The sequence below is a fragment of the Elaeis guineensis genome, chromosome 1 (genome assembly GCF_000442705.2).
Source record: "Elaeis guineensis isolate ETL-2024a chromosome 1, EG11, whole genome shotgun sequence".
Classification (NCBI taxonomy): Eukaryota; Viridiplantae; Streptophyta; class Magnoliopsida; order Arecales; family Arecaceae; genus Elaeis; species Elaeis guineensis.
In genome coordinates, this window is record NC_025993.2 from 171,776,825 (window position 1) to 171,800,836 (window position 24,012).

The window sequence follows — 24,012 nt, forward strand, 5'->3', positions numbered from 1 at the left end:
TCTTGTAACTATCTCAATATAGCATTGTTTAACCATTCAATAGATCGTATATTGTTGTGGCATCCTCTCATTGATTTTGTCCGTATCCAAGAATTTTCTCCCGCGAACAGGTATAGCATCCTTGGAGAATGATTCAAACCTGGAGCCCCGCTTAATTTGCCATGCGCGCGCTATTATCCAGCAGTCTCAAAAAGATATGCCGGCGCCGGATCCAAGCGGACCGGCGCTGTCCGGGAACCGACTTTCCACCCTCGAACCCCACTTGGCTACTCCTATTCGATTCTCCGCGGCTTCAAATTTCAAATCGCCCTTCGTTCCATCCTCTCTCTCTTCGTTCCGCCATGGGCGGTGCTCACAGCCGCGAGGGTTTGGAGCTCTCTGACTCCGAGACCGAGGCTGAGGAGGAAGAAGAAGACGAGCAAGAAGAACAACACCCACCTTCATCGGTGGAGCGGAGCCGCGCAAAACCCTAACACCGACCTCTCTCGACAAGGTTGCCGAGAAGCTCTAATCCCTCGAGCTCAAGTACTCCCAGACCTCTCCCGCTTCTGCCCGGAACCCTGTCTCCGAGCAAGCTGTCAAGTTGTACCTCCACATCGGCGGCAACTCCCCCAACGACCGGTGGATCGCCTCCGAGAAGCTCGCCTCCTTCTCCTTCTTCAAACCCTCCGTCCCCGACGCCGCGGACGACGATATCACGTCGTGCCCCTGGTTCTTGAAGATTGGATCCAAGGTCCGAGCCAAGGTGGGTCCGGAGCTACAGCTCAAGTCGTTCCCCGAACAACGGCGCGTCGATTTCGTTGCCGATGGTGTCTGGGCTCTCAAGTTCTCCACGCCGGAGGGCTACCGGGAATTCCAGAACGAGTACTAGAATTGCCTCTTTGAGAACGCCTATGGCTTTGAGGCGACCGATGAAAACAAGATTAGGGTTTTCGGGAGCGACTTCATGGCGTGGGCACGGCCGGAAGCGGCCGATGACACCATCTGGGAGAATGCGGGGGAGAGCCTCGAGAAGAGCCCGGGCCTGGGCATGCTGGCCCAGGCGAGGCAGAACCTGTTGGAAGAGTTTGAGGAGGAGGCCGGTGATGGTGGGATACAGAGCCTTGCGCTCGGGGGCTCTCGACAACAGCTTCCTGGTCAGCAACTCCGAGATTCAGGTTGTTAGGAATTTTAGCCATGGAGTTCATGGGAAGGGGGTCTCGGTGAAGCTTTTCAATGAGGGGAGCAGGGATGGTGGATATTCTACTCCCAAGAAGGGAGTTTTAATGAGGGTGGAGACCAGTATGCTGTTGATGAGCCCGGGACAGCAAGGGAAGCCCCAAGCTACTGGCGTTCATCAGCTAGATATTGAAACCGGGAAGGTGGTGACAGAGTGGAGATTTGAGAAGGATGGGACTGACATTACCATGAGAGACATTACAAATGATAGCAAGGGATCACAGCTGGACCCTTCAGAGTCGACATTCTAGGGGTTGGATGATAACGGGCTTTGCAGGTGGGATATGAGGGATCAAAGAGGGATGGTCCAGAATCTAGCCAATTCGATGGAGTCGCCGATGCTGCAGTGGACACAGGGGCGCCAGTTCTCTAGGGGTACTAATTTCCGGTGTTTTGCGACGACTGGAGATGGGTCTATTGTGGTGGGGTCTCTTGATGGGAAGATAAGATTGTTCGCAAAGAGGTCAATGAGGATGGCAAAGACTGCATTCCCAGGGCTTGGGTCACCGATCACTCATGTGGATGTTACTTATGATGGGAAGTGGATGCTGGGCACAACTGACACGTATTTGATCCTCATATGCACTTTTTTCAAGGACAAAGATGGGAAGGAGAAGACTGGTTCTAGCGGAAGAATGGGGAACAGGATTGCAGCTCCATGGTTGTGGAAGCTCACTCCATTGGATTTGCATTTGGCTGGCAAGAACAATAAGTTCCATGGGGGACAGATCTCCTGGGTAAGTTTGGACTTCCTTTTCTTCACAAACATAAGGCATATCTAGAAAGCCATTTTTAGTTTTGCTGCTAATTAGCTCTAGTTTTGTTTTTCTTTCTTTCTAAATTAGTACTTCTGTTAGTCAGAATCCCATGCTACTAAAGTACCACATCAGGATGGCTTTCTGCAGGTTGTAGTTTACTTCATTTACTGTTACATTATGGTCATTTGCTGCATGCCTTTACCACATGGTGCAACAGTTTACATTTCAATCTTGACTCTAAAATCATAAATATTGTTGCAGACTCTCAATAGGGAAACTGAATCTGTGTTCGCATGATTATTTAACGAGAGAGAGAGAGATGCATATGTGACTTGACAAAAGTGGATCCAGCTTGGCAGGCTCTGAAATTTATTTCTATAGACAAATAAAAACATTTTGACATTTTGCAGTGATGCCTTGAGGATCTACAAATATAGTTTGACAGAGATCTATAATTTAATATTCTATCTCATAATTATGACATCTACTTTTAAGCCATTTATTACTCATGGTGTGAATGACACATTTGGAAACTACAAAAAAGCTACATTTTCTTTTCATTATGGAGTTTGTTCAATTGTGGAACCAAAGATCTATTTTCGGTCTAGTGTAGTTCAAATTAATACAAGGAGCAGAGTTTTTTCCCTGTTCATGTCAATACTTTTTCTTTCTTTCTTTCTTTCTTTTCCTCTTTTTCTTTTTTTTTTAATTTGTCCTTTTCTTTTCTTTTTTTGTTGACTTCCTAGCTTTTAAGACATTATCTTGCTTAGGAGATTGAAGTTTGTATAGTTTTTGCTGCATCTTATTTTGGAAATATAATTAAATCTAGGTCGCTCCAACTTTTGTATTTTGTTGACATGGTCTTTCCAGGAGATAGATATGGTGCTGTAGTACATGCTTGGTGATTCTGTCTGCATCTTCATCTACATATGTAATTCTGTTTAGAAGTTCTTTTGGTTACTTGTAATATATATATATATTTTAATATATTTTTGGTGACACAGCAAGCATCTCTAGTAAAAAATAGTTATTATTTCAAGCCTATACCAATGCTTGGAACCTGTTAACCAATTTCAAGCCAGTACAGAACAATGCATACTGTCATTATTCCAACCCCATATCCATGTATTGAATGCATCTTTAAACTGCTATTACATATTTTTAAACACATTGTTTGTAATAATCTGCTTGAAATAGTTATTTTGAACTGTGAAATTGTCATTGAATGATTTAACTAGAAAGTTTCTCCTTCATTTTTACTCATACACTGTAAAAGCAACAATCTTCGCTGCATCTGTGCCTACTATTTTTTTGTCATCTTCTTCAAGTTGTGTCTTTGTGTATTTGTGCCCAATTAAACAAGTCCTGGGGAAAATTGGAGGGAGAAATCCTTGAGAATCTGAATATGCTGGACAGAAGGAAAACTGTGTTTTTCAAATTTTCAGATTGGATTTCTCCTAAATGAACTTTATATGAACAAGATCATGGAATAGCTTTTTCCCTTTTTTCATCATTACTTGAAGGGGAAGATGAATATGTGATAAGCATCAAAGGTCATATTAGAAGCAATGCTGGGGAAAAGCAACCGATGACCTAATTTCAATTTATTTTTTCTTGTTTTACATCATTATACATAATGAACTTTATATGAACAAGATCATGGATCATGGAATAGCTTTTTCCCTTTTTTTATCATTACTTGAAGGGGAAGATGAATATGTGATAAGCATCAAAAGTCATTTTAGAAACGATGCTGGGGAAAAGCAACTGATGACCTAATTTCAATTTATTTTTTCTTGTTTTACATCATTATACATATACATCTGTCTATATGTTGATCTATCATCATTTTGATTTCACCAATGTTGTTGTAGGCAATCATTTTTATGAAATTTATTATTGTTATTATTGTTGTTGTTGTTGTTGTTATTGTTTGCAAAGAAATGAAGTTTGGCTAAGGAAAGAAAAAAACAACTCACTAGCAATTAAGGTAGTTGTGATAAATGACCCTGGCTGTTTTAACAGGAAGGTGCTCTTGTACAACATAGCAGACTAGTTGGTTTTCTAGTAGCTTCTCAAACTAAAAAGTTAGTATCTGAGTGATTGCTATTCATATCAAGGCATGAAGCCAAGTAAATACATTTGGAAAGGATCTTTATCCTACTAGCAGGAAGTTTAGTTAATGGTTGCGTATATAGAAGTTCCATGAATAAGGTTACAGACAGAAACCAATGCAGCATACTTAACATATTTGTACAATAAAAGGTATATAACAGTACAAGTTTCTGCATCACCATTTATCACCTCCACCTTTTCCAATTTCATGTGGATCATAAACCAGGACTTTCCATGTAGATGATTGGATTAAAAAGCAAAAGAGATTCTAAAGTGATGAGCTGATATGATGTTTAAGGACATGTTTCATGAATGAGGGGTCATAAAAGCTAAGAAGCATAAAAAAGGGTTGATGAGTAAATATTCTCAAGGTGCAAACTTGATAAAATTATTTAGGAACTGCTGCATGAAGTATGATTGGCTACCTTGTAGGTGACACAGGGTTTCAAAGTCACGTTACTCTAGGTTTGAAGGCAATTGAGATTATCATGAATGACTAAGTGAAGGTATGTAATGGTCGTTTGGATATTATTAATATTAGGGTGCAAATTAATATTATGCAATAAAGGTTTTGATATTGCAAGTTGATGAGGTTGATGAAGTAGGTTGGCTACAAATTGAACTGTATTGAATAAGAGGTGATTTTGCAATAAAAATGGAGCAACAATGCAAAGACATGGACAAAAGGTACAAACTCTCCATAAAGACACAACAAAGATAAGATATGAACACTGAAAGAGGCTAAACATGGTGAAATGAGTACCTTAGTTAAGGATCTCAAAACAATGTTGGAAGAAGTAATATGTCTGAAAGTTGATGCAAAACTGCCAGCCAAGGTTTCCCGTATAGTACTGAACCAAGTGGTATGGAATGTACCATACCATACTATTTGGTACTGGAATGTGACACGGGGGGCATCCTGACACTCAACACGCAGAATTGGCACTGTACCAACACAATAATAGGTTGGGCCTGGTACCAAGACGGCGAATCTTGTAGCCAGCAAATTATGTGTGGTAGTCTTGAAGTTGCATGGAGCAGAAAATTTAAGCTAGAGATTGATGGGTTTATCTAACACCCACAGCAAGTACATTGTGAATGATAAGTACTTCTGGCTACTGAATTTATCAGCCAAACCTAGGTTTGTGAGGATAGCCTGACTGAAGTAGGTTAAGTTGGTATGAAGACCACAAGATCGTCATGCAACTTGGAAAACGACCGATGTATCAAGCAATGAAGAATGGTCTTGATTATTGAACTAGTCAATTGATGAGTGAATTTGACATCTCAAAGACTGCAAATTAGCTGAAAAATTATATCTTCAAGTTTAATATGGCCTAGGATTGTATTCAGCCCAAAAATGTTCTAAAAGTTTTTCTTTGGCCTATCCTGCATGTGTTAGCTTTACTTTCTTGAGTTATCATATGAAATTCTAAGTTTGTTGGTATCATTGGTCTTTCTTAATATTTAATAATTCATTGACACTGTGCTTAGGGTGAGAGTTTGATGATTTAAATTGTATTTATGATAATATAAATGTGCATGCAGAATTTTTTGGCTTTTCAGTAGCAAAAGGCAAAAAGCTGGAGCACTCCTTGTATTATGTTATGGACATAAAAATGCTCAATGATATTCAGGTATGACCTGTAATTTGGCAGTTCGTAGCTGCACTAAGAATGGTAGTGCACGGTCAGATGTCACAGAGTTAGGATTTGGTGTTTTTTTTTTTCTCTCTTAGTGTACTAATATAAGGAACAAAAGTTGACAGTCTAGATGTCTTTCACATTGCCATTGTTTCTAGGGAGCTAGACACTGAAGATATAGATAATTTGAAAGGCAGTATTCATGATCATGTCGAATCTAGACTTTAGAAATGTGTATCTTGAAGCTGGTAAATCATAATAATGGTTCGATATTAAGAAGATGCTAAAGATATTCCAAGGAATTCTATGATGAAGAGGTTATACATGACTATGATCAAGAAATTTTGTAGTTTTCAGTCCCTACTAAAGCGACATGAGAAACAATTAGTGCTATCACTGCTATAAATGACTTTGACTTGAGTTATGGTTTGTAGCAGTTTTAGAAGAATGCTTCACGTGTCATGTGTTTGAGAGACTTGACTTTTATATTCTCCAGATTTTATCACATTATTGTTGAATAGTGGAAAATAGCAGTTTCCAGAATGATAATTTATATTTGTTGGTGGTAGGTCATGATTGAGAAACCTGGACGAGCTTAGAATTATTTGCAGAACTTAGAACTATTTGGTAGTTTGTTTCCTTTCTTGTTGATCTTCTTTGCATTATTGGAGTTAAGAAGGGGTAGTAGATGTAGTAATTAACTTTAGAGGGCTCAGAAAGACTGGAAGAAGCATGTGCCATTCACTTTTCTGTTTGTTGTAATTTACATTGAATTTAATGGATACAATTGTTAAAAGAATTTTTCTTGTGAAAAAAAAAAGAGGGATTTCCATGAGATGAATATTGTTGTTTGGTTGGTTCTTCAGATTTTGAGTTGTTAAGCACTTTTTTGCATGGTGGCGTGATGCATCTTTTGTTATTTTTAACTACTTGATGCATGGAAGTTAACATTAACTTTTATAGTGAGTGTAACCAATTTGTTGGATTTGTTGATTATAATACTTGGAAGGTAGATGAATTGATTCTAGTAGTGCTACAAACCAGTGTGTGCAGCTGGGATGTGCTTTGAAGTTACATGTGATTGTTACATTTCTTTATTTATTTGTGCAGATAGGAAATCTAAAAGGACTACAGGGAGTACTTATAGAGCCCTTACTCCCACATTCTGCAACCACTTAACAGTGGTCCTAAAGACAAGCAACCTTTAATGGCAAAATTATCTAGTTTTACGCTCCATTTGGGACATCTGGCCAACTACACCATTTAGTTCCCCAGGAGCATAATGAAGCAGAAGCTTGGTTGTTGGCTGTGACATGTCGCATCCGATTTATGGGAGGATGCTTGTATGAAAGACTCAAATCAGGTTGCATCCATTAAAACTTAGAGCACATAACTGAATGTACTGCATTCTGAATTAGTTGGCTATTAGAATAGCTCAGTGGAGATTGTTAGCCTCCAGAGCCACCACTATGTAGGACTACTCCTGTATTCAAAATTATCAAAAATTAAATTGCTTCTTCTAGCTAGTGCTGCTATCTAGCTATGAAACACTATTTGGGAAGAAATATAACCCAGTAGAGTGGGTGTTCACAGATGCTAGAATCTTGTTTTCTGGTTCCCTTATGACCAAGTCATTAATTCTGTTCTTAAAAACAAAGTAGTTACAGCTATCGTAGGTGCTGGTTTTAAGCATTCCAATTGTCCTTTTAAAGCCCAATAATTTAGGTGGGCGCTTTATGTGGGCCAACTGCCTAGCAGCTATACCGTACAAGCCCACAGAGGCCAGTGGCCCAGGACTATGTGGTTGGACTATACGTAGGTCAGTGTGCTAGGCATGTTAGGGGTTTGATATATGATCACTCCCCCCTCTTGGTGCCCAAAAAGCTTATACAGAACTTATAAGTTTCCCTAAGTCTTGATTAGTTATTTATTTTTAACTATGTGTTATTAAATGCTCTATTAAATTATCAATTAATAATATTTCATAACTTTAAAATGTTTTTTAGATTTTCTAGTTGACATGTCTTGCTACAATGAAGATTGTTCCTAAAATAAATGTGAAATTGTTTCATTAATTTAGATTTTTCGTCTGTAATTTCTTCTCACTTGTTCTTTAGTTTCGAGTTAAGTATATATATTAATGGTTTATTATTTTTTATGTTACAACCTGCATAGGCAGACACTCATCTTCCTTGTGAGTTTTGTCTGGTCCTCTGGTTGGTCATGTATCATACAAACCTACTGAGAATATTAAAATACTTGCACATTTCCTAATGATTGGGTGTTGTTCCTTTTCTGAACCATTTCATATGCTATGCAGTCCATCATATTTTCTAGATTATTTGTTACTCCAAGCTCTGATCCCAAATTCAGCCAGCACTTGTTTGGTGAATAGATAGTGGAGAAGGATGCATTCATCTTCAGATGACTTCACGTGATTGTAGAGAACAACTCTATGTTAGGCAATCTGCCCAATGTGTCTTTTTAAAGGTGACAGTTTTCTACCAATATGACATTGCAATTTGCGATTATGATCCAGTTTCATTGGCTTACAATATTATACCAACAGGCTTGAAAAGTTTATAGGCTGCTTTGACAGTGAGTTGACAACCTATTATATTCATCCAGCAGCAAAGAGGATATGTACATTCTGAAATGACTACAATGTTGAATCAGTTGTTGTTTGGATTGGAGTTTTTAGCAATAAAGAGGGTGAGACCATGTAAAGTGAGTGTAGTTAAAATGACAATATTAAGATAGATATATGGTAAATTTAGTAGAGGTAGTTCATTACATGTATATATCTTAGGAAGCTTAAGTAGTTGAGTTGAAAGAGGGCAAAACAGTGGAAAACTGTATTAGATCATATTTTTGTTACCAGATTAGATTCCAAAGTGAGGGACTTCTATATGCTTGGAAGGTTTAAGCACTTCCGACCTTACTCCCTAGGAACCCCGAATGTCAGTTTTTGATGAGGTACAATATAAGAGGCTTTGGAGAGAGGGGGGCCTGCATTTGAAGGGAAGTCATGAAAGAGCAACTGAATCCTGAATGGAAATTTTGATTAACGATTTGATCTAAGTTAATCATGATTTAGCATGTGACATATGTCAATGGAAAATAAAGATTTCTAAAGCTGTGCCAAATAGATGGTATATGCTTTGTTGGTTATGATATGAATGTGACTTGTTGAGATTCATAAGCCAATTGTTAGAAAATTTTCAACCTGTTGCTATAATCGTGGTTAATGCCTTGATTGAATATGTAATATCCCGGTCATTTTAGCAGCGGGCCTGGTCCGTTTGACTGGCCCAACAACTTGGATGAAGCTTCAAAGGGAACAACACGATGTTTAAAGCAGCCAAAAAAAATAACTATGAAGAAGACTCCCAACGAGGGTCTTCTTCCTTTGATTTCACTGGAGGGAAGCCGATTCCAGAAAGGATTCAGCCTCCCTTCTGCTCTATTTAAGAACCCCGATCTCTCCTTCCACTCTGTGTTGGAGAATCTGAGGTTCGCCCAAAAAAAACTCTTTCTCTCCTTCTCTCAGGAAGCCCTCACCAAGTTCTTTGAAAATTGGGGCCCAACTACTGTTGAAAAGATATATATGATGTCAAAATCCTTTGATTTACCCTCTTCTCCCTCTTCTTTAGCCATTGGATCGTGCTTTCCGGCCACCCATAATTGGATTTTTTGGACAAGAATATAAGCCCTTTCCCTTATGATTTTCACTATGTTGTTCGATTTTTTGATGCCAATTTTCACAACCGATTGCGTTTGAGATGACCTTCCATTGTGTTGTTGTGACCCGCTTTGCCGCTACTGGCCTTGAGTGCCTCTATTTTGGGGAAAGAAAGGGGAAATGAGTCCTCTATTTTACCCAAATGAATGAGTTGAAGAGAGAGAAAAAGAAAAGAAAAGAAAAGAAGAAAGAAAAGAAAAAAAAAAGGAGAGCCTCTCTGGCTCTCTCTCCCTTCTCTCTCTTTCCTATTTTCTCTCTACTTTCTCTCTCTACAACTTTCTCAAGATTTTTTCTCTCTACATGTTTAGTGGACTAGTGGTGGTCCAAAGATGTTTTGTGGATTTGGGCTGACCATAGAAGGGGTCTCACATCGGTGTCATATGACCATGAGTCCCGGGCTACTGTTGTGCAACCACCTATCTTATTCTTCTATAATTTCCACTATAGACCCTGGATGTTTTCACTTGATTTGATGGTGAGGATGGCTCTATAGGTGAGCAGTTGCTGGGTAGAATGGTGTTGAGCCGAACACTTTATCCTTGAGTTCGTAAATCGAAAGGTTGGTTGGTGTTCGTTGTATTTGAGTTAGTCACCGTAGAGATAATGATTCTTTAGCACAATCATCTACATGATCATAAAAAATTATATTCATAGCTATACCGGCATGATTGTGTTTGTTTTATACATATATACTGGTTCGTGTATTATGTGTTGATGAATTGATGTTGCACGGTTTATGATTAATTGATGTTTAATTATAGACATCATGTTAAATAATGAAAAACATGGTTTAACATAATTAATGGGTTATAAATGGCATTTGGATTAGTCGGTCATGCAAGAAATATGGCATATATGGGGGGTTAGTCTCGGACTGAGGTGCAGCATTATGTTTGGCCTACGGCGGACTGGAGCATGACTGTGACTATTTAATACCAAAAACCGAATTATCACTTAATATAATGGATGGGGTATGGGTGATATTTAGACAGATTGGTCATGCAAGAAACGTCATGTATGTGTTGGATCAGCCTTGAACTTAGATGCAGCATTATGTTTAACCTACCACGGGCAGGAGCATGGTTGTAATTAGTCCAATATCGAAAAAAAAATAAAATATATGCAGAATTTTAAGACTGTGGAAAGGAAAATATGTGCATTAGTCAGCCATATGTGAAATGTGGTATATCAGCCGCAGACTGAGATATGATTTATGATTACCGGCCATAGGCAGAAGCATGGTATGTGTTTGGCCTATCATAGATTGGAGTATGGTTGTGACTAGTCTAATGCTAAAATCAAAATTAATCATGTCTAATCTAAGGGTATCTGGACTACTTAGAACATGTAAAATATGGTATTTATGATATCAACTACGGATTGAGATGTGGTTATTGGCCATGGATGGAAACGTGGTGTGTTTGGCTTGCCATAGATTGGAGCGTGGGTAGGTTTAATCTAGTATCGGAGTGATGATGCAATCACGATCCAACTGTGTAACCAGTTAATGACAAGTAATTACACTGAATTACTATTGAATATAATTACTAATTTATGATATGTGACATGTTAAATAGAACTATGGTGATATTATTCAATTACTAGATTGTTGATGTATGAATCTTACTACTTTTCTATCGGCTATATACATATATTTGCTAAAAGATGTTTTCATATTCATGTTATTGGGCTATAAAGCTCACAATCATTCTTTTCTTTCCTTTTTCAGAGTTGCAGGACATAATTTTGGATCAGTTTGACTTGCAGTTCGAGCAATGGAGTCATCTTACAGGCCTCGCATGAATATGAAAACATCGTTTAGCAAATATATGTATACAGTTGATAGAAAATAGTAAGATTTTACATCAACAATCAAGTAATTGAATAATATCACTTCTGTTAAACATGTCACAACTCACATATCATAAACCAGCAATTCTATTCAATAGTAATTTAGTATAATTATTTATCATTAATTGATCGTGATTGCATCATTATTCTGGTACTGGACTAGACCTATCCATGCTCCAATCCATGGCAGGCCAAATACATCACATTTTCATTCATGGTTGGCGACTACATCTCGGCCCATAGCTGATATTACAAATACAGTTTTTCACACATGTCGGCTAGTCCAGATATCCTTAGATTAGACATGGTTAATTTTGATTTTAGCATTAGACTAGTCACAAAGATTTTTTAGTCTATGGCAGGCCAAATATATACTATGCTTCCACTTATGGTCATGAATTATAAATTATATCTCAGTCTGTGGTTGATATACCACATTTCATAAATGGCCAATTAGTCCACATGCTCTCCTTTCCACACTCATAAAATTATGCATATATTTTATTTATTTTTTCGATATAGGACTAATTATAATCATGCTCCAGCCTGTAGTAGACCAAACATAATACTGCATCCTAGTCCAAGACTGATCCAACACATATACCACGTTTCTTGCATGGCCAGTCTGTCCAAATACTGCTCATGCCCCATCCATTATGTTAAGTAATAATTTGATTTTCGGCATCAAAATAGTCACAGTTATTCTTCATCCCATGGCAGGCCAAACACAATGCTACACTCCATCTGGAATTTGACCCAGCATACACATTATGTTTCTTGCATGATCGACTAATCTAGATGTCACCCACAATCCATTAATTATGTTAATACCATGTTTTTCCCTATTCAACATGATATCTATAATTAAGTACCAATTAATTATGTACCATGCAACATCAATTCATCAACACATAATACACAAACCGGTATATATATAAAACATACACAATCATGCAGGTATAGCTATAAATATAATTTTTCATAGTTATGTAGATGATTGTGTTAAAGAACCCTTATTTATACGGTGACTAACTCAAGTATAACAAATGCCAATCCACTCCTCGATTTATGAACTAAGGTTAAAGTGTTCGACTTAACATCATCTTGTCCAGGCAATTGCTCACTTATGGAGTCATCTTTCCTATCAAATTAATTGAAAATGTCCAAGGTCTATCGTGAAAATTATAGAAGAATAAGATGGATGGTTGCACAACGATAGTTCGGGACTCATGGTCACATGACACGAGTCTGGGACTAGGAGTGGCAAATATCGACCCAACCTGTCAACCCGACTCGCATTCGATCCGCCTTAAATAGGTTTGGGTTTGGATTAAATGGGTTCGGATCGTAAACGGATTGACCTATTTAATCTGTTTAATAATCATGTGGGGTTTAGGTTTCAGACAGCTGATCTATTTAATCCATTTAATAAATGGGTCGGATCGGATTGGGTTGTAACAAATCCGTTTAACCTATGACACTGGAGAGCTTTAAGAGTTTAGGAATTAGGGGTTCGGTCATTCCTTATTCGGTCGGTTCCGCTGTTTTCCATCCCATCCTCCTCTCGACGCTCTAGGGTTTCCCATCCCATCCCATCTCATTCTCGACACCCCTCTTGGTCGAGGGTCCCCCACCATCTTCTCCACCGTTGAGGATCCCCCACCATTGTTTTGATCCATGCAAACCACACCCCCGTGCTCCATCTTTTCCTCTTCTCCTTCCCCTAAAAAGCCCTAGAGCCCTTTGTCCCTTCCATAATCCATCACCACCTCACCCACTCCCTCCACCTCATCCACATCCATTCACCGACGCCACTCTCGCAGAGTGAATCCCTCCTCCCGCATGTGCTCTGGCTCCGGAAGGATGGACCCGTTGGAGATGAAGATCTCGCCGTTCTCCTCATCGTACGCCTTTTTGTTGGAGTCCGGCATCCCGAAGGGAGAGGGCGTTGCGGTGTAGCCCTATTGCAGATCTTTGTGAAAGCTGTAGCCCTCGGGGGAGTTGGGCATGCTGCCACCATGGGTGTGGTGGACGGGGATGTCATCCTCGACAGCTCTGCCGTCGAAGCCTCCGATGTCGTTGGAGGCAGTTGAGAGCACGAGGGTGGAGGTCGGAGAGACGGTTGGGCGGAGATGCAGCGAGGGCGAAGGTGGAGATGGTCGGCCACAGAGATAGAACAATTTTTTTTTTAAATTTTTTTTATAAACGGATCATTAAACGGGTTGAGTTTTATTTTTTTTAAGGGGTTATAAATGGGTTGTAAATAGATCGGATCGGATAACCTATTTATTAAGTGGGTTGGGTTCGGGTTTCAAAATTTGACCTGTTTAAATAAATAGGTCGGGTCCGGGTTCAGAGTTTTTTAACTCGATCCATTTATATCCGACCCGATCCGTTTATATTCGACCCGATCCGACTGCCATCCCTATTTGGGACCCCTCCTATGGTCAATCCAAATCTACAAGACATCTCTGGACCACTATTAGTCCACTAAACAAGTGTGAAAAAAATCTTAAGAGAGAAAGTTGTAGTGAGAGAAAATAGTGGGAGACTTTTTAGAGAGAGAAATATGTAGAGAGAGAAAGTAGAGAGAAAATAGGGAAGAGAGAAATTCTCTCTCCTTTTTTTTCTTTTCTTTTCTTTCTTTTGTTTTCTTCTCTCTATCCATTCGTTTGGGTGAAACTGGGGACTCGTTTCCCCTTTCTTTCCTTGGAATAAAGGAGCTTAAGGCCGGTGGTGGCTTTTTCTGGTGATGCGGATCACGACAATACAGTCAAAGATCATGCCAAAGGCAATCGGCTGTGAAGACTGGCACTAGAAATCAAACAAAATGGTGGAAAGCATAAGGAAAAATAGGGCTAATATTCTCGTGCAAAAATCCGGCTATGACTAGCTGGAAAGCACAACTCAATGGCTTAAGAAGAGGGAGAATAGGGCAAATTAAAGGATTTTGACATCTTATCCATCTTTTCGATGGTGGTTGGGCCCCGATTGTGAACTCAGTGAGGGCTTTTTGAGAGAAGGAGAGAGAGAGTTTTTTTCTAGGCGAACCTCGAATTCTCCAATGCGGAGTGGAAGGGGAGATTAGGGTTCTTAAATAGAGCAGAGAGGAGGCTGAATCCTTTCTAGAATCAGCTTCTTCTCTAGTGAAATCGAAGGAAGAAGACTTCTATTGAGAGTCTTCTTCATCGTTATTATTTTTTTGGTTACTTTAAAAATCATGCTATTCCCTTTTTGGGCTTCATCCAAGTTGCTAGGCCGATCAAATGGACTAGGCCCAATGCTCAAATGACTAGGATATTATAGAATATAACATAGAATAGGATTCATTATTAGTCGAGGCAGATATAGATGAGTCAAGCAGCTGGAGGCTATGTTATCGATGAAATGACTTATATTTCCAGTCCCAATATGCTATATCAAGAGTCCGACACCCAAACGGTTCAAGTTGGAACCAACATAAATGAGAGGTTGGGTAATCAGTTGAGGAGTTTGTTTTTTTATTAGTAATATATGAAATTGGGTTAGCCTAATCAGAAGGAAAACTTAAATTATTTTTTATTTACAACTTTAAACTTTGTTTTAGGGTTTTTAGTTTTTAATTATGTCACAGAAGGAACTATTTTTTTGATTAATTTGATTGAGGAGTCTAGAATTTTTTTTAAATATTTTTCAAAGCAGTCAGTGCTGGGTCTGTTGGATGCACATGCAAAGTGAACCACAATTGTATTTGTTAGGATTTGATGTCTCAAGATTCAGCCCACATTGAGCCTATAGCGAGGTCCGTGGTGAAAAACGGAGTCCAACGAGATCAAGATCACCCCAAACGGAGCTTAGATGGAGGAGATATGAATTTTTGAAGTCGGCACGAGATTCAAGGCAGCGAAAGACCGCCGGTGGTCGGCGGCGGGCCGACAGAGCGCCGGCAGCGCGCGGCCCAGGTAGGGCTAACGCGCTGGACGTGCGACCTAGGTGCGAGGCCCAGGTGGGCGAGCGGCCCAACCCCTATGCGGGCCCACGCGCGCGGGCCGGCCCAGGCCCAGGCACCGTGCCTGGGCCTGTACCCCGATCCACCATGGATCGAGCGGTCCACGGCTGGGCCTATGGACCGCGTGGGCATTTCCCACGTATTTCTCGCGATCCACGACACTATTCCGTGGATCGAAGCGCGATCGAATGGCGTGGGTGGCTCTCGGTCTTGATCCGACGGTTCAAGGGGTTATTTGGCTTTGTTTAGGACTCCTAATCTCTCTCTAATCAGGTTTAAACCCTTTAAATAGGGCTGATCGGTGAAACAGTGGGGTGGCGGCTTGGTTTTACCTCACGGAAATCCGTAAGGGCTGTGTTCGCACAGAAACCAACTTGAGAGAAGAAGAGAGAGGCGCAAGGTCGCTGAGAGAGAAGTAGCAGGAGGCTCCTAGACAGCGGACGCCGGTCGCTTCAGGGGTTCAGGGGGGTTTTTCAAAAGAGAGAGCTTTTGTGAGGGAAACTTCTAGTGAGATCTCCTCTCGTAAAATTTCTTTTTCATAGTGAAGTTTGCATATCCCGTGAAGGCGAGCCCTTTTGTAGCTGATCCACGTATTTTGATTGTTTTTTTTTTATTTTTTTTTTCTGCCGCATCGCGTGGTACTGAAAAGATCCTGGGAGGTGGTGTCCTGGCCAGAAATCCACCCAACAAGTGGTATCAGAGTAAGGCGGTACAAAGACGCAGATTACAGTGATGGTGAGCAAGACTGAAGATGGAGAAGACAGGATCAATCAAGATGGAGATCAACAAGTTTGATGGTAAGAGCAATTTCTCCTTATGGCAAGCAAGGGTGAAGGACGTGCTCATCCAACATGGGTTGATCGATGCTCTCTTGTGCGATGAGAAGCCGACCACCATGGAGGTGCGAGATTGAAAACGGCTATAGATACATGCGGTGAGTACCATCCGCATGTACCTAGTGGATGAGGTGGTGATCCATGTGCTGAGCGAGACTTCTCCGACGGTGCTGTGGTCGAAGCTCGAGGAGTTGTACATGGCGAAGTCTCTCACCAACACTCTTTTTCTCTGGAGGTAGTTTTACCAACTGCGGATGGCCGAGGGACAGTGCGTGCAGGAGCATCTAAGTCACTTTCAGAAGATTCTCACCGACCTCCTCAGCGTTGGCGAGAATGTTAAGGAGAAGACCAGGGCGCTGGTTTTGCTGGCGTCGCTTCCCTCTTCGTATAAGTCCTTGGTGATTGCTCTTCTAGTAGGGAAGAGCACTATCAAGATGGACGAGATCACCGCGGCGATACTCCAGAACGAGGTTCTAAGGAGGGAGAATCCGGCTTCGAGCCCAGGTGATGGTAGCTCAGCTTTGGTGGCTTTTGGAGGAGCAGGAGGCGGTAGACGGAGCGACAGGAGATCGCAACGAGGGCGGTCTAAGTCCAGGAAGGACTTGAGCAAAATCAGGTGTTATCGGTGTGAGGAGTTAGGGCATCTAGCCAGAGATTGTCCTCAACTCAAAAATCGGACGGTGGTTGCTGTAGCGACGGCCGACAGCGATTCAGATGGAGATGTCCTGGAGATATCTGACGAGGTATCTACTTCTTTCCAGCAGTGGATATTAGATTCTGCATACTCCTATCATGTATATTGTACAGAGGAGCAGTTTGACTCCCTGGAGAATAATGAGGGCACTGTATATCTGCCAGATGGATCGAGCTGTGCGATCAGAGGCATTAGAACGGTCAACTGAAGGACACATGACGGTGCAGTGAGGAGATTGGGGGAGGTCCGATACATACCCAATTTCAGGCAGAATCTTATCTCACTTAGTAGATTGGATTCGAGAGGCTATAGGATGGTAGCTGGTGGAGGAATCCTGAAGGTGCTACGCGGCGATAGGATTGTGCTGGAGGGGAAGAAGAGGAGCAGAGGACATTATTACCTGACAGGAAGTCCAGTGCAAGGTGGAGCTTCGGGAGTCAGGTGGAGTCCAGAGCGAGGTGGAGCTCTAGGAGGCGGATCGGGTACGAGACAGGAGACTCGAGAGGACGAGAGGCGACGTCGCAAGGTGATATTTCTATTGCCACAGGATGATGCCTCGAGTGGGTCTCAGATCAGGAGGAGCACAGCATACGACGGAGATGGGATCGAGCAGCCTGGCTCGACTCCCATATTTGTCCATTTATGATCAGCAGGCGATTGTCCCAAGGCATGGGGGCGAAGAGATCCAGAAGCTCTCGGAGTTTGGAGGAAGCCGAATATCGAGTCGAGGTGGAGATTGTTAGGATTTGATGTCTCGAGATTCAGCCCACATTGAGCCCACAGCGAGATCCGTGGTGAAAAACGGAGTCCAACGAGACCAAGATCACTCCAAACGGAGCTCGGATGGAGGAGATACGAGCTTTTGAAGTCAACACGAGACCCGAGACGGTGGAGGACCGCCGGCGGTGGGCCGATGGAGCGGAGGTGGCACGCGGCCCAGGAGGGGCCAACGTACGGGACGCACGACCCAGACGCGTGGCCCAGGCGGGCGCGCGGCCTAGCCCCTGTGCGGGCCGGCCCAGGCCCAAGCGCCATGCCTGGACCTGTACCCCGATCCATCGTGGATCGGGCGGTCCACGGTTGGGCCTGTAGACCGTGTGGGCGTTTCCCATGCATTTCTCGCGGTTCATGGTACTATTCCGTGGACCGGAGCGCGATCGGACGGCGTGGGTGGCTCCCGATCTTGATCCGACGGTCCAGGAGATTATTTGGCTTTGTTTAGAACTTCTAATCCCTCTCTAATCAGGTATAAGCCCTTTAAATAGGACTGATCGGTGAAACAGTGGGGTGACGGCTTGGTTTTATCTCACGAAAATCCGTGGGGGTTGTGTTCGTGCAGAAACCAACCCGAGAGAAGAAGAGAGAGGCGCAAGATCGCTGAGAGAGAAAGAGCAGGAGACTCTTGGACAGCGGACGTCGGTCGCTTCAGGGGTTCAGGAGGGTCTTCCAAGAGAGAGAGCTTTTGTGAGGGAAACTTCTAGTGAGATCTCCTCTTGTAAAATTTCTTTTTCATAGTGAAGTTTGCATGTCCCGTGGAGGCGAGTCCTTTTATAGTTGATCCACGTATTTTAATTGTTTTTGTTTTATTTCTTCTTTCTTCCTACTGCATCGCGTGGTACTGAAAAGGTCCTGGGAGATGGTATCCTGGTCAGACATCCATCCAACGATATTAGTAATACTGGTATCATTTACAAAAATGAGTTAGATGATGGTGAGTTTTGACACAATAGTAAAGTTGCTCCATTTTGACCTAGGTATGGTAGGTTCGAAACATAGAAATAACTCTCTGCACGTGGTGGCATGGCTACTTACATCTATCCTTCCTCTGGCCCTGTAGTGGCAGGAGCCTTGTGCAAGGAGCTGCCACTTTGTATGTGTTGGGGGTGGAGGGATGGGGGTCGGCGTTGCTGGGGCATGACACGTGGATTCAGTCATTTATGCAACTTGAAAATGATTAGATGACTGCCATGGTGTACTTGGCCAGCATCCTTTCTTGATTCTATCTTCTGCTTCTTCTCTTCCTATTCCCATCTGATTGTCGGATGACCTTCGAATGATATCCTTAGTTCTGAAATGTGCATCAGTCATCAAAGGCCTTTAATGTGGTCCAATGCTGTCCTTTGAATGTTGTCACTGAAGAGGATGATGATGTGAAATTTGTAGTTTCTGAGAGTCTCATTAAGGATTTGGAATTCTTAAATCATTTCATGAGAGTACTAACATGATCAGCAAGATTTGATGGTTTTATTAGGTTGTCTGAAGCATTCAGACTTGGTTTTCAACTTCTCATGGTTTTTCAAGCATTGGTAATTGACAGAAACTCTCACAAAGTTACAGAGTTGAAGCTACCAATCATAAGCTTAGATGACTTGCTAACAGTAGAGATTAAATGAAGAAACTGATATAAGAAGAAGTTGATGTGTTTCTAAGGTCTGATTATCATCAGAATCAAGCTTGGATAATGTTTAAATAAGATTCTGATAACATAACTAAACGCCTTTAATATATTAACCTTCTACTTTATGGATGCATTGGATCCTAACTTGATGGTGATTAGGGTTTTTCGGTATGATGTTGGATGAGCTGTTATGGATCAGATCGAACTATGTCGTTGGCTGGTTAAACCAGAAAAGATAGATGGACCATACTGGCAACTACATCAGATCAGTTGATCAAGAGTTAGATGGAATGAAGATTGATAACTTAAGAACCTCTGGTCCAAAGTTATTGATGAAGGAAAATGCTTTTCAATTTGTTGGTGCTCTTGGAAATGGGTAAGTTCGAGTTCTTCAGAATGCTAAATAAAGTTGTTTTGATGAGAGCTTTTGTCCTTCAATTATGTTGCCGGTGGCAGAACATAGTGGTTGTCTTATAATTTGTACCTTGTTTTTTATATTTATATAAAAATACGGGCAGATTGCAGGTATTGTGAAGATTGAGAGTCTAAATTATTTCTATATGCTTGGAGAAAACTAACGATAGAGCACTATGAAAGGTTTTCTGTTAGGCATTAAAGGAAGGAATTGTTCCAGAGGATTACGGTGATCAATCGGTTTCTGTCATATACAGTGATCCTCACTTTAACACTGATGTTGAAATAGAAGGAAAAAGTTGCCCATGTTTTGGTTCTGATTTGGAACTTAATATATTGCATATCTTGACTGTATTGGAAAGATAATAATCTTTGCATATTCTTGATTGCATTGAAAACATAGTAATCTTCTCTCCAGAAAAATGAGGGCATGGTAATTTTATTCAAGTTAGCTGCTTTGGCCTTCTGCCTGGCCTTCATATATTGCTGCAAACTTTTTTAAAGCTTGCATTATGTTGCTGCTGTGGTATTGCACCAATTCTGATATTCTTGAGCTATTAATTTCTATGTTTTTGTTGATATAACAAGTATAAATTCCAAACTCATTCAACCTGGTTTGAAGCAATTTCTTTAATCTGATTTGGTTGATTATCTTTGTTAATTATGTGCAACCTCCCAGGTCACCGAAAATGGTAAGCAGGAAAGGCATCTGGTTGCAACTGTTGGCAAATTCAGTGTCATCTGGAACTTCCATCAAGTGAAGAACAGCAATCACGAGTGTTACCGGAACCAAGAAGGATTGAAAAGCTGCTACTGCTATAAGATTGTCCCCAAAGATGAATCCATCGTGGACAGCCGCTTCATGCATGAGAAGTTCGCATTGAGCGAGTCTCCAGAGGCACCATTGGTGGTCGCAACCCCGATGAAGGTATTCTCCTTCAGTATATCAAGTAAGCGCTAACTTACGCCCATTGATTTCCCTTTTTTCCCCCTTCCCTTTGTCCTGTCTTGTTTGGAATGTACTGGAGTTTGTGCTTGGCTTGGAATCGCTGCAGTTTGAATTCGCTACTGTATATATGGATTGCACCTGTTTCGTTATTCGATTGGAACCAGGCTGTCGAAATTCTAATTAGGGAATATAAGAATTTGTGTGTGTATGTTTCATGGCGAGCTCAGGAGGGGTAGGTGATTCTGTTGATACTTGATGTGAGATGAGAGGGACAAATTGTGGTAGTACAGAAACCGGTAGCGGGTCTTAGTTGCAACTAGAGGTACTCTGGTCTGGGATCATAAATGAGCCAGCCAGGGTTTGGGACCCTCACGCAAGCCTAGGATAGGATAGATCCTCCTATTCTATCCTCCAAATGGAAAATTATCTGGAGCGGGGTGTCGATCCATCGGTTCCAAACTTGTTGGGCGTCGGGCAAGAGTTCGTCGTTTGCTGCGAGGCCTTTGGCAATAGGATCCTATTCTTTCTTTGGAAATATCCATACCCTCGAATCGTTCAATGACCTTTGGTAAGTGTTCTCCAATTTCTTTGGATAACTCCCACACCCTCGAATGATGTAGCCACTGCCCGCTGGATGATGGAATTCCAAGTTGGATTGTGGCATGGGAGCTTGAACAGCTTCCCTTATCATGTGGGATGTTGGAGCTTGCCGACACAATGTACTACCAGGGAAAACACGGTAAGGTTAGACGCTTCTAATAAAGTGCCTCTTCTTCCGGTTTTCATTTGTTCCTTCTTTCTTTATTGGATGCCAGCATACGTACTTATCGCCACCTTCAAACTGGTTGTTGCTTTGGGTCCAAGGCCATGGCTCAGGGTCGGAAGGGAGGAGAAATCCCGGAGTCTCGGACAGGGGCCCCCAACCACGGGATTTGCCACGTTTTCCCTGCCACCACATGGGTCTCTCTGGCAATCGGTTGGTCTGGCCTTCGGCTGGAAAGTGGGAAGAAACGTCTTGTTTGTTGTGTTGGAAGGGTAAAGACCTTGGATATCGGTATGATGGATGGGGAACATCCGATCGCATTCTTTTCATGTTTTTTATTTTTTTGGGAAAAAAAAAGCTCGAATGGATGGCTAAACGAGTGGGGCCTTATCATCTGGCTTTCCTAAGGCTTGTAATTGCTTATTTTCCGGTATAATGGATGCAAAGTGACGAGTGCTTCCGTATATCATGATCTTTTACTTTGGTGGGCAAGTTCTACCAAACCAATATCCATGGCACAATCAAGGCAAAGATCTTGTTAGCTGTTGGCCCACTAATTGACTTGGTTAGTTGATAATGAAATCTATCCACTCTGAGGAATTTTCCCACTCTGTAAGGATCATTATCCTACATCCCCTAGTCTATGGTCAATTAATTTACTTTTTCGATCTTGAAGCAAGTGCGATCTGGTGAATGTTAAATGCATAATGTCAACTAATAAAGTGGATTAAGTTGAAACTGCAGCAACTTGTTCATGTGTGTTAACTGTGCAAAAGTGCTTGTTCTAGGTTTTCTGTCTGGTCTATCACCTTCAGAAAGCACACGAGGCATGGTCGTTAGCATCTCAAATCAGGGGATCATTTGCAGTTCAAGGCAAGCATTCCATGCAATCTCCATGTCGGGAAGTGGCGCTCGCAACCGATGACACATGATTCAACCAATCACCATGATTGTGCACCCATTACTCATTAACCAAATCCATTGGCTAATAATGCTGCTTATAAACTATTACAGAAAATGTGGCACTCTGCCCTTTACCCTCAATGCAAGCTTTCTCCCTATTTCTCACATCCCACTCAATTAAAGCCCCTTCCCACGCATTACACTTAAGAAAGGCGCATTAGCTAGGTATAGAAACAAGTTTGCACAATAAATTAAAATAAAATAAAAAGACCGTGCTTTCTCCTAAAAGCTCCTAATTTTTTATTACTATTTTATATAAGAGAAAGGCAATCATAAGGATTTAAATTAATAGATCCATGTAAACCTTTATCAGTATCCCAGTTGGATGATACCAGCCCCACCTCCATGCTTTTGAAATGCATGCCTGCACTTACTTAAGCTTATCCCTAGTTTTGGGCCTTAATCTCTTTACTTGGATCAGCTGCATGGAGAGAGCATAATACCTACTTTGAACACTCTCCTAACACCCCACATGTACAGGTTGGACAAATAGGATCACACCATTATCTTAATTTATAGGACCACCAATCCATCGATTCCCCTATGAAAAACCCCAATTATTTCCTTTGAATTCCACTTTGAAAAGTATGAAATCAAATCAGACGGCTGCGATTTTCAGGACCACCGTCTTAATGGTGGTCCCGCACAAAGCCTGACCCTTATCCATACCCAACCCTTTTTGAATTATATTAAACGACTTACACCTAAGATTCTACGCCTAATCCTCGTTCCGGAAGGATAGATTGGATTAGATACCTTGCTTGTCCTCTTCAACTCGGCGGAACACCGTTGGATCCTTGTTGCGGTGCAACCGTAGTGTTCATTTTTTTTAATTGTTTTTCTATGGAGAAGGCTAGTAATGCGGATCTCTGGGAGTAGCATATCGCCAGAGTGCTGCGTTGTTCCCATGTTCGGATAAGCCTACGTTCGTAGGGAACGGGGAGGTGGACCCGCGCACGCGATGGGGCGAGGGGTTTGGTTTGGTTTCGGATAACCATCCGCGCGGCCCCACACCGCGCGGCCGAAGCGGTCAAAGGCTACGGTCCGAGTGCCACGTGTGACCCTGACGTCATCCCACGTCACCCTCCAACTTGAGTGTGACGTGTCCTCCGTCGAAATAGGGAGGGGGAATGTCACGGAGTTAGCTAACCCCCAGCAAAACCACTGTGCAGAAATTGTCCGCATAGAACTTTCCATGCGGACGGAGCATCTACCGTGCTTCCAACGTTGGTAGCGGACGAGATGGATTTGTTCGCCTGCTCGTATACGGGTTCGCTGGATAGGGGAATCACGATCGTCGGTCAAAAGCTGGCTCGTCACGCCTCTCGCACGTGCCGGGCGAACCACGGCTTCCGGGAGGATGACGCGGTGGAGTGCCTGTGACACGTGGCGGGATCGTGGAGGTTGGCGAGACGGGTATGGGAGGGGATGTGCCTTCGCCTCGTGGAGTAGTTACTCCGTCCAGCTGGAGCTTATCTTGTGTTACTTGACCGGGAGTACTGCCACCTGTCTGACGGGGGGTGATTCGAGGAAATTTCAAAAGTTTGTATATGACGAAAGTACCCATCGTATCTGGCCAGCGGAGCGCTCCTCCGCTCCCTCTGATTTCCACCTTTTCTGGCATTAATTTGAAGAGCATGGGTATAGTCACCTCCAGTGAAATTATTTGAACCTCTAGTC

The 24,012-nt window shown here is 42.0% G+C and overlaps 1 pseudogene; it reads left to right on the plus strand.

Annotated features, from left to right (window-relative positions):
* Positions 1-85: 85 nt before the first annotated feature.
* On the plus strand, positions 86-22,202 carry LOC105039583 (protein CYPRO4-like; annotated as a pseudogene).
* The last annotated feature ends 1,810 nt before the right edge of the window (positions 22,203-24,012 follow it).